Genomic DNA, 11173 nt, shown 5'->3' on the forward strand with positions numbered 1-11173 from the left:
CAATTACTGTTAATCACATCAAAATTCTACCCTTTCTTCTCTCAAAGAAGGTATTGTGTACTGTGAGTTTTACCAAAACTAAGCAGCATATAAATACCTAGCTTGTTAAATAGTTTCTGAGATTAGAAAAAAGAATGTCCGTGTTAACTGAGGATGGTGTAATCTTGAAACAAAACCATGCTGGGAAAGGCAATCTACCTCAGACCCCAAGGCTTTGTATATATTCTTGTTAGCTATGTCCACAATGGGAGGCACTGACCACTCTGCTCCGGCCATTTATCAGTGAACAACTTTGAAGGATGAGTTCTGAGACAAAAATCAGGCCTTGTGTAAGAGGCGAATTCCCCTAGCTCAGCTGCTGCACAAATTCACAGCATGTACAGCATCCGCCTGAGACTTTTCACTTTGCTGCTGTGGAATTTAGAGGTACTAATGCAAATGCTGCTCATGCTACTTGCACAGAATGAGCAATCAAATGCTTCCTCTTCCTGTCCCAGGAGTCTCCTGTCTTCAGCCATAATCCATGAAATATAACAGGCTAACTTGCAGCTTCTAAATTGGGTAAAATTTCAGACCATCTCCAAAACTCACAGGATCATGTAGGAAAAGCAAAAATGAATACGGGTGCAAGAATCCCAAATAGCAAATCAAACTCAGTATATAATACAATCAAGTAAGGCAATCCTAGAAACACAAACATGGTTCATCAGAAAACCTATTACTGTGATATACAGCAGATTAAAGAGAAAAAACTTAAAGTCATGACTGAATCAAAAATTGAATAATTTGGGGTTAAAGGAAAACATTTTAGCATATTAAAAGTACAAGATATTTTTTAGAATTTGAGAAGTCCTTTAAAAACTTGCTTTGTGGTATCCCCACCCTATGAGGTCAAGGGCTTAAGAAAGAGCAGAAGAGGAGGGGAGGGGAAATGTGCAGAGAGGGAGGAACTAATGTAGACCAGAAAGAGAAACTACAGTTCCAAGAACAGTATGAAGTTCCCATATAAAGCATATAAACTGTAATTAAAATTATTTTTTTGTGTGTGTAAAATTAAAGTAGCAAATTACCAATTTCATAGCTGTCATCATAAGCATTATGTTATTGGTAACTAGGAAGATTTTTTTCCTTTTAAAAAAACTTACGTTAAAATATACATAACATAAAATGTACTATTTTAACCATTTTTAAAGATACATTTCAGTGGCATTACATACCGTCCCATGTTGTACCACCATCACCACCATCCATCTTCAGAACTTTTTCGTCATCTTATACTGAATGTACTTTTTAAACAATAATTCTCCATTCTCTCTAGCCCCTGGTAACCAATGTCCAATTTCTTTGTATCTGACTATTCTAGGTATACCATCTAAGTGAAATCCTACAATTTGTCCTTTTGAGTCTAGTTTATTTTACTTAGTACGTCTTCAGGTTTCATCCATGTTATCGCATGTGCCAGAATTTCCTTCCTTTTTAAGACTGAATATTATTTCACTGCATGCATATACCATGTTTCATTAATCCATTTATCCAACACTGGATGTTTGATTTGTTTCCACCTTTTGGCTGTTGCAAATATCTTATTTTCCTACTTTCAGTTCCTTGGGAATATAAACCCAGAAGTGGAATTGCTGGATTGTGTGGGAATTCTAGGTTTAATTTTCTGAGGAATAACCGTATCACTTTCCACAGCTACTGTACAATTTCACCAACTATGAAGGTAGAAGAGTTCCAATTTCTCCACATCCTCACCGACATTTGTCTTCTGTTTTGTTACTTACTGCTAATAGCCATCCTAATGGGTGTGAAGTGTCTCATTGTGGTTTTGTTTTTTGTTTTTTAAAAGATTTTATTTATTCATGAGAGGCAGAGACATAGGCAGAGGGAGAAGGAGGCTCCCTCTAGGGAGCCTGATGCAGAACTAGATCCCAGGACCCATGGATCATTCCCTGAACCAAAAGCAGACAGATGCTCAACCACAGAGCTACCCAGGCATCCCTCATTGTGGTTTTGACTTGCATTTCTCTGATGACTAATCATGAGCATTTTTTCATGGCTTGTTAGCCATTTGTAAATCTTTGGAGAATTGCCTGTTAGAGTTCTTTGCCCATGTTTTAATCAGGTTGTTTGGTTATCTTGTTGAGTGGTAGAAGTTCTTCACATATTATAGATATGTAATTTACCCTTATCAGATATGTAATTTACAAATATTTCCCCCATTCTATGGGTTTTTTACTCTTAATATTGTCCTACAAAATTTTCAATTTTGATAAGACCAATTTGTCTATTTTTTCTTTTGTTGTCTGTACCTTTGATGTCATATCTAGGAAATCATTGCAAAATCCAATGTCACAAGGCTTTTCCTCTGTGCTTTCTTCTAGGAGTTTCATAGCTTTAGTTCTTATTTCTTAGATCCAATTTGAGTTAATTTTTGCATAAGGCATTAGGTAAGGGTACAACTTCATTCTTTTGGATGTGGATATCCAGTTTTCCAGCACCATTTGTTGAAAAGACTGTCCTTTTCCCACTGAATAATCTTGACCTTTGTTGAAAATCATTTTACCATATATCCATTTATACAATGATTTGTGTCTCGGCTCTATTCTATTCCATTGATCTATCCATCTATATGTAGTACCACACTTTCTGCGGTTTTGACTACTGTAACTTTCTGGCTATGTTTATTTGAATCTGTTACTGAAGTTTCTGTTCTGTCTTGATTACTGATTATTTTTAAGTTCATTTATTTAACCTCTGTACCCAACGTGGGGCTTGAACTCAGGAGATCGAGAGTCTCATCCTCTTCTGACTGAACCAGACAAGCACTCCTGAATTTTTATAAGTTTAAAATCAGCAAGTCTTGAAATAATGCAATCTCCAATTTTGCTTACTTTTTTCAAAAATGTTAGGATACTCTAGTCCTTGTTTTCCCATAAAGATTTTAGAATTACCTTTTTCAATATCCAAAAATATTCTGCTTGGATTTAGACTATGGTCAGGTTAAAACTAGAGATAAATTTGGGAAGAAATGACAGCTTAATAATATTGAGTCTTCTAATCAGTGAACAACTAGTATTTATCCACTTATTTAAATTCTTAAAATTTTCTTCCATCAGCACAGTGTTTAACATGCATAATCCTCCATACCTTTTGTTAAATTTATATCTAAGTATTTCACATTTTTGGTGCCATTTTAAGTAATTCTATATTTTAATTTCTAATTTCTAATAGAAATAAAATTGACTTCTCTATGTTAACCTAATATCCTGCAACCTTGCTAAATTCACTTATTCTAAAGGATTTTTTTTTAAAGATTTTTAAATTTTTCAGTAATCTCCACACCCAATATGGGGGTCAAACTCACAACCCCAAGATCAAGAGTAGCACGTTCCACCAACCAAGTCAGCCACGCACCCCTATCAAAAGAGGTTTTTGTAGATAGTTTGGGATTTTCTATGTAGTAATGTCCTCTATGAGTAGAACTCATTTTAGGGCAGCCTGGGTGGTTCAGCAGTTTAGCACCGCCTTCAGCCCAAGGCCTGATCCTGGAGACCAGGATTGAGTCCTGCGTTGGGCTCCCTGCATGGAGCCTGCTTCTCCCTCTGCCTGTGTCTCTCATGAATGAATAAATAAAATCTTAAAAAAAAAAAAAAGAACTCATTTTACTCCTTTCTAATGTGTATGCTTTATAGTTCTTTTCCTTTTATTATTGCACTGGCTAGGACTTCTGTATGATGTTGAATAGGAATGGTGAAAATGGACATCATTGCTTTGTTCAGTCGTATTGGGAGAGGCATTCAATGTTTCATCATTATAGTGTTAGCTGTAATTTTTTGTAGATGCCCTTTATCAGATTGAAGAATTTCCTTCTACTTCTAGTTTGCTAAGAATTTTGATGAATGAATGTTGAATTTTGTCAAATGCTTTTTTGGTATCAATTGATATGATCATGTGGTTTTAATATGGTAGATTACATTAATTTTTAAATTTAAAAAGAATGCAGCCTTGCATTCTTAAATCCCATAATACATGAAATGTTATCTTTGTTTCGTATTGCTGAGTTCACTATGCAAATATTTTATTGAGTACTTTTGTTTCTATATTATTTGTTCATCATGAATATTGGTCTGTAGTTTTCTTGTACTGTCCTTGTCTGGTGTTAGTGTCAGAATAATGCTGGTTGCATAAAATGAGTAGAAAAAGTGTTTTCTCCTCTTTTATTTTCTGGAAGTGATTATGTAGAAATGGTATTGGTATTTCTTCCTTAAATATTTATTAAAGGGACCCCTGGGTGGCTCAGCAGTTTAGCCCCTGCCTTCAGCCCAGAGCATGATTCTGCAGTCCTGGGACCGAGTCCCATGTCAGGCTCCCTGCATGGAGCCTGGCTCTCCCTCTGCCTGTGTTTCTGCCTCTCTCTCTCTGTCTTTCATGAATAAATAAATAAAATTTATATATATATATATATATATATTTGTTAGAATTCACTGCTAAAATAATATGAGCCTGGAGTTTTTAATCTATGTATTCAGTTTCTTTAATAGATTTAAGAATATTCAGATTACATATTTCATCTTGAGTGAGTTTTGGTACTTTGTTTCTTTTAACATTATTTTTAAGATTTTATTTATTTATTCATGAGAGACACAGAGAGAGAGGCAGAGACACAGGCAGAGAGAGAAGCAGGCTCCATGCAGGGAGCCCGGCATGGGACTCGATCCTGAGACTCCAGGATCAGGCCCTGGGCTGAAGGCGGCACTAAACTGCTGAGCCACTGGGGCTGCCCTGGTACTTTGTTTCTTTCAAAGAATCAGTCCATTATATCTAAGTTGCAAAATTTATAGCTATAGAGTTGTTCATAGTATTTGCTTATCCTCCTAATAATAGCAGTAGGTTTTGTAGTGATACCATTTCTACTATTGGTAATGTCTCTTTTCTCTTATTTTTCTTGATAAGTCTGACTAAAGGTTTATCAATCTTAGTGATTTTCACAAAGAATACACTTTTTGGTTTCACTCATGTGTCTTTTATGTTTTCAATTGTATTAATTTCTGCACTTATTTTTAAGTTTAAATATATTTTTAAGTATAAGTTTGGGGTTTATTTTGACTTTGTTTCCTAATTTAAGAGGAAGCTTAGATTATTGATTTGAAATCATCTTGTCTTCATTTAATACTATAAATTGCCCTCTAAATATTGTTTTAGCTGCATCCATCAAATTTTAATACGTTACATTTTCATTTTCAGTTCAAAATAAAAGCATAAAAGAAAACCATATTTACAGAATTTTGGCAACTTAGAGAAAATGAACCAATTCCTCAAAAACCACAAATTACCAAAATTCACCCAAGATGAATAAGCAACCCTAAATAGTACCATAACTATTAAAGAAATTTCATTTGTAATTAAAATCTTCTGAAAACAAATTTTCCAGGCTGAAGTCATTTCATTGGTGAATTCTCCCAAATATTTAAAGAAGAATAGTACTAACAGTAAATGATCTCACTTGAAAAATAGGAGGGAACACTTCCCAACTCATTTTATAAAGCTAACATTACTTTATTTTAAAAACCAGACCAGAATAGTACAAGAAAACTACAAGAAAAAAACATGATCATATCACTTGATGCTGTATTAATTGATACAACAAAGATATTTGAAGGTTAAGAGTTATGATTAAGAAAAAAAATTAAAATAAATTTAAAAAATAAGGCAAATTTAGCTCATGACAAAGGAACAAATGCCTTTCCCCTAAAATTGGATATTAGGCAAGGGTGTCCACTCTCACCACTCATTTTCAACATCTTACTGGAAATCCTTGTCAATACAATAAGGCCAAAAAAATTAAAATGCATATGGACTGGAAAAGAAATTTGTTTCTAATCACAGATGTCATGGTTGTCTACATATAAAATCCCAAGGAGGGATGCTTGGGTGGCTCAGGGTTTGGGTGGTCTGCCTTTTTTTTTTTTTTCACTCTTAATATCACTTTTATTTAATATACACTACATGCACATGATGCAGGTAGGGAAAGAATCCATGCATTAAAGACAAGACAGACTGGTACTATTGCCAAACGTGCACTGAGTCAATTAGGATGTTGCTCAAAGTTCTTTATACGTAATGGTTTCCATGAAAATAAGTGCAGAAGCAGAAATGTGTATACATCCCAAAAGATCTTCTTCACTTGGTTTCCTGTGCTTTCTTTGCATTCTGTTTTTCTTATGCCTTTTCTACTAGTGGTATTAACTGCTGGTGTTCTGCTAAAGTCTTTAATAATTATATAATGAGAGGCAGGTAATTATGCTTCCTTCTGATATTTTCAATCAGGGCGTGATCACAGAGTGCTGGGATCGAGTCCCACATCGGGCTCCCTGCAGGGAACCTACTTCTCTCTCTGCCTGTGTCTCTGCCTCTCTCTCTGTTGCTCATGAATAAATAAATATTTAAAATAAATGAATAAGTAAATAGAGGTAGATTCACATTCAATTCTGTAACATCATGAAATTACATTTAGTAATTTATGTAGGTACAGCACTGGGAAGGATGGGAAGCCCTTGTCCATATTATTCACATCTACTGGTTCTACTTGAGTGTCCCACACATGGACATCCTTTTGTTATGGGTGGAAGCAAAAAAATACTTGAATATCTCCAACCATCAAGGTATATACAAATTAGTAAATCACATCAGGGACAAAACCAGCTTTTGAAATGTTAATGGTTGGAGATCCCAGGGTGGCTCAACGGTTTGGCCCCTGCCTTTGGTCCAGGGCGTGATCCTGGAGACCCGGGATGGAGTCCCACATCAGGCTCCCTGCATAGAGCCTACTTCTCCCTCTGCCTGTGTCTCTGCCTCTCTGTGTCTGTCATGAATAAATAAAATCTTTAAAAAAAATATTAATGGTTGATTTGGAGGACAATCTCATGGGGTTTTGAAAGGAGTAGCATATTTCTAGTGGTAAAGCTTAAATGCCAGGTTGAAAGAAAGCTTAAATGACAAGTTGAAAGAAAGAAAACTGACCAAAAAACAAGTACATTCAGAGAAAATTATTTATCATCAAAATATTTCCTTTGAAGATCCATGGCACACAACTTTTTTAAATGATTTTTTTAAAAACCATAATGAGAGGGGCTTCTGGGTGGCTCAGTCAGTTGGGCATCTGCCTTCGGCTCAAGTCATAATCTCAGAGTCCAGGGATCAAGCCCGGAGTTGGGCTTTGTGCTCCGTGGGCAGTCTGCTTCTCCCTTTCCCTCTCCCCTGGCCCCTCCCCCTGCTCATTCTCTCTCTCTCAAATTAATTTATAAAAACCATAATGAGATATCACTATTCACCTACTAGAATGGCTAAAATAAAAAATACTGGTGGGGCACCTGGCTGGCTCAGTCAATTGAGCATGTGACTCTTGATCGCAGGGTTATGAGTTTGAGCCCCACGTGTGGCATAGAGTTTTACTTAATTTTTTTTTTAATTTTAAAAATATACTGGCAATATCAATTACTGACAAGGACATAGAACAATTGGAACTTTCATTCATTGCTGGTGGATCATGCAAAATGTACAGCCACTATGGAACACTCCTTAGCAATTTCTTTGAAAGTAAACATGTGGGATATCTGGGTGGCTCAGCGGCTGAGCCTCTGCCTTTGTTTTAGGATTGGATTCCCAGAGTCCCAGGATCAAGTCCAACATTGGGCTCCTTGCATGGATGGATCCTGCTTCTCCTCCCCTCTGCCTGTGTCTCTGCCTCTTTTTCTGTGTCTCATGAATAAATAAATAAAACCTTTAAAAAAGGAAGGGGGAGGGGTGCAGCCTGGGTCACTCAGCGGTTTAGCGCCGCCTTCTGCCCAGGGTGTGATCCTGGAGACCCGGGATCAAGTCCCACGTCAGGCTCCCTGCATGGAGCCTGCTTCTCCCTCTGCCTGTGTCTCTGCTTCTCTCTCTCTCTGTCTCTCATGAATAAATAAATAAAATCTTTTAAAAGATAAATAAGTAAATAAAATTAAAAAAATAAACATGCATCTACATTATGAGCCAGCAATCCCTCTTCTGTGTATTTACCCTAAAGTAATTGAAATTTATATTTCCACAAAAAGCTGTATAGCAGTTGTATTCATAACTGCAAGAAACTGAAAACCACCCTAATGTCCCTCAAGAGTTGGATGAATAGGGGATCCCTGGGTGGCACAGTGGTTTGGCACTTGCCTTTGGCCCAGAGCGTGATCCTGGAGACCAAGGATCAAATCCCATGTTGGGCTCCCGGTGCATGGAGCCTGCTTCTCCCTCTGTCTGTGTCTCTGCCTCTCTCTGTGTCTCTCATGAATAAATAAATAAAATCTTTTTTAAAAATTTGCAGAACTATCACAAGAATACATATACACATATATGTATGTGTGTTTGTGTGTGTGTATATATATATATATATATACACCACATTCTATTGATCATTCATTCATTGATATAGAAGGGTTACTTATACTTTAACAGTGTGAATAATGCTTCTATGAACATGGATATACCTGTTTGGGTCTGTGCGTCACTTTTCACATATACTCAGAAGTGGAATTTTTGAATCATATCATTAGGTGTTCAATATTTTGAAGAGCTGTCATACCTTTTTCTGCAGCAACTGCACCATTTTATGTTCCCACTGCCGTGGATTTTTTTAAGCCAAGAATAAAGATATTTGCACTCAGGCAGAATTATATAATTAAATAAATTATTTCCTATGTTCGGTTTAAACATAAAATTCTGTGATTCTGTTACAACTAATTTAATGGTAAGATTTGTGAACTGATTTATAAAATTAAACATAATTTCTAAAGTTGTCTCTGGGAGAAAATACCTTCATAGATTCCCTATTTGGCTTAACAAGTTGTTTTATACTTGAGAATGCCAATACTGGGAATATCTAGAATGTATTTAAATCAATGCAGTAAGCCCAATTTAATGGAACCAGTCTGCCGCCTTGTGGAATTTTAATGCAATTTAAATTTTACAAATTGAGAGGAGGACTATAATTTAGAAATGATGCTATCTGTGTTCAACTATTAGGTTTTTCCCCTCCGTGTCAATTTAAAGAACCAGTTTTATTTAACATATCTGTGCACGATCTCTGTGAAAATAACTTTAAATGCTGCCTAATGGACACAAATATTTGAATAAACCTAAAGGTATTTCCTGTTCTTTGCCAGGAGGAAGGCACACACAGAGACATGAATTATGGGGTTACGGTAAAGATTCAAATCACTCTTCATCGTAATAAAAAATTATATATTACAAAATTTCTCACTCATGAGACAAGATACAACTCAAAAATATAACTGTCTACATCATGATGAATCATAATAATAAGCCAGATCCAAAAGGGCACATATCCTTTTTTTATCGTATGGTGTTTCCATAAAAAAAATAAAAATAAAAAAATAAAAAAGTTCCCTACCTCCGCTTTATTGTAGCTGAAAACACTCAACAAATGGAAAAAGGTTATGAAGTAAAAATGATAGCATTTATTAAGGTCTGTTATAGGCTTATACATAATTCTCTCAATCCTTAGGATAACTCTACAAGATAGACCTGATTAGTTACAAGTTGCAAATGAAGAAAATGAAGTTTGGTTAAATTCATTGGCTTGATGAAAGTCTCAGGGCTACTAGATGCCACAGAAGAGGCTTAACCTCCTATTAGTCTTTAAAGCTGAAATATTTGGGAGTTCAAGATAAGCACCCCTATCTTAAAAGAGATCTCGCAGTCTGATGTCTAATGTCTTTTTTCTCCATTTCCTTTGAAACTTATGATTCCATTATTAGAGATGAGGCACATATCCTGAGCTCTGTGGGGTTGGCTGGTTATGGATTTTTTTAATTCAATTCAGTGGAAGTGCATGGTGCTGGATAGGGAGGCATGAAGTAGCAAGATAATTGCCTGCCAAACAGGCTGAACTTGTTGGGCTGCACCATAAAATGCCAGCCTTTGAACAAAGGAGAACCATCCTAGTATTTTAAGACCTGTCTAGAACATACTCTAATTGTTCTAGAGAAACACTGCCAAATAGGTAGGCATGTTCATAAATGTCAGACCAGCATGATGGATCTGAAACCATTAATTCAGCAAGTATTTATTGAGCTCCTACTATGACCAGATGCTGTTCTACACAGTATTTTGTTAATTAGAAAAATAGATAAAAATCCCCACCCTAATAAAACTTTAGTAAGAACAGACAGACAATAAAATAAGATAAATAGGCAAGTTATATAGTGTATTACAAACTGATATTTTAGGGTACCCGGCTGGCTCAGTCGATGGAGTGTGTGACTCTTGATCTTGGGGTCGTGAGTTCAGGCCCCATGTCAGACATAAAGCTTACTTTTTTAGTGATATTTTACCCCAACAAAGAGGTGGGATAATGGAATCAGATATTCTCCTGAAAAGTCCCAAGGAAGATATTCCTAAATCTAATAGTCCATTCCCATCCTCCTCTTGGTCTATAAGCAACATTTGACATTTGATCATTTACTCTTTCGAATGCATTCTTCAGGGTTTCTAGGACTCCACACTAGTTTCCTCCTAACTCAATGGCTATTCCTTCAGATATGTTTAGTCTATTTCTTCTCCTTTCCCCACTTCTAAATACTGTAAGGCCCTGAGTTCAGTCTTGATCATCTCTCACTGGGTTATAACGAGTGCCTGGTCTCCCTGACTTGCTGCCACCTCTTACCCAGCCTCTCCTCAACACAGCAGCTAGAATGGGGTTTTTCTTCTTTTTTCATTAAAATGTAGGTAAGATAATGCCATTTTTCTGTTCAACACTTTCCAACATTTCTCCATCTTAGAGTAAAAGCCAAAGTCCCTGCAGTGGTCTACAAGGCACTGTATGCTTGTTCTTCCCTCCTTGGACTTCGTCTTACTCTCTGCCTCCTCTTACTCTCCTCTCTGATCACTGCCTCCAGCCACATGAGTTTTTGCTGTTTCTCGAACCACCAGGCACAACCCAGACCCAAGGCCCTTGCATTTGCTGTTGCCCCTGCTGGGAACTCTCTGAAACAGCTGCCTGGCCCATGCTTCTCCTTTAGATCTCAAAATGTCATCTTAGGAAGGCTTCCCCTGGCTAAGCAATTTAAAAAATCCTAACATGGGCAGCCTGGGTGGCCCAGCGGTTTAGCACTGCCTTCAG

Source organism: Canis lupus, chromosome 7, assembly GCF_003254725.2.
Source record: "Canis lupus dingo isolate Sandy chromosome 7, ASM325472v2, whole genome shotgun sequence".
In the NCBI taxonomy this organism is placed as follows: domain Eukaryota; kingdom Metazoa; phylum Chordata; class Mammalia; order Carnivora; family Canidae; genus Canis; species Canis lupus.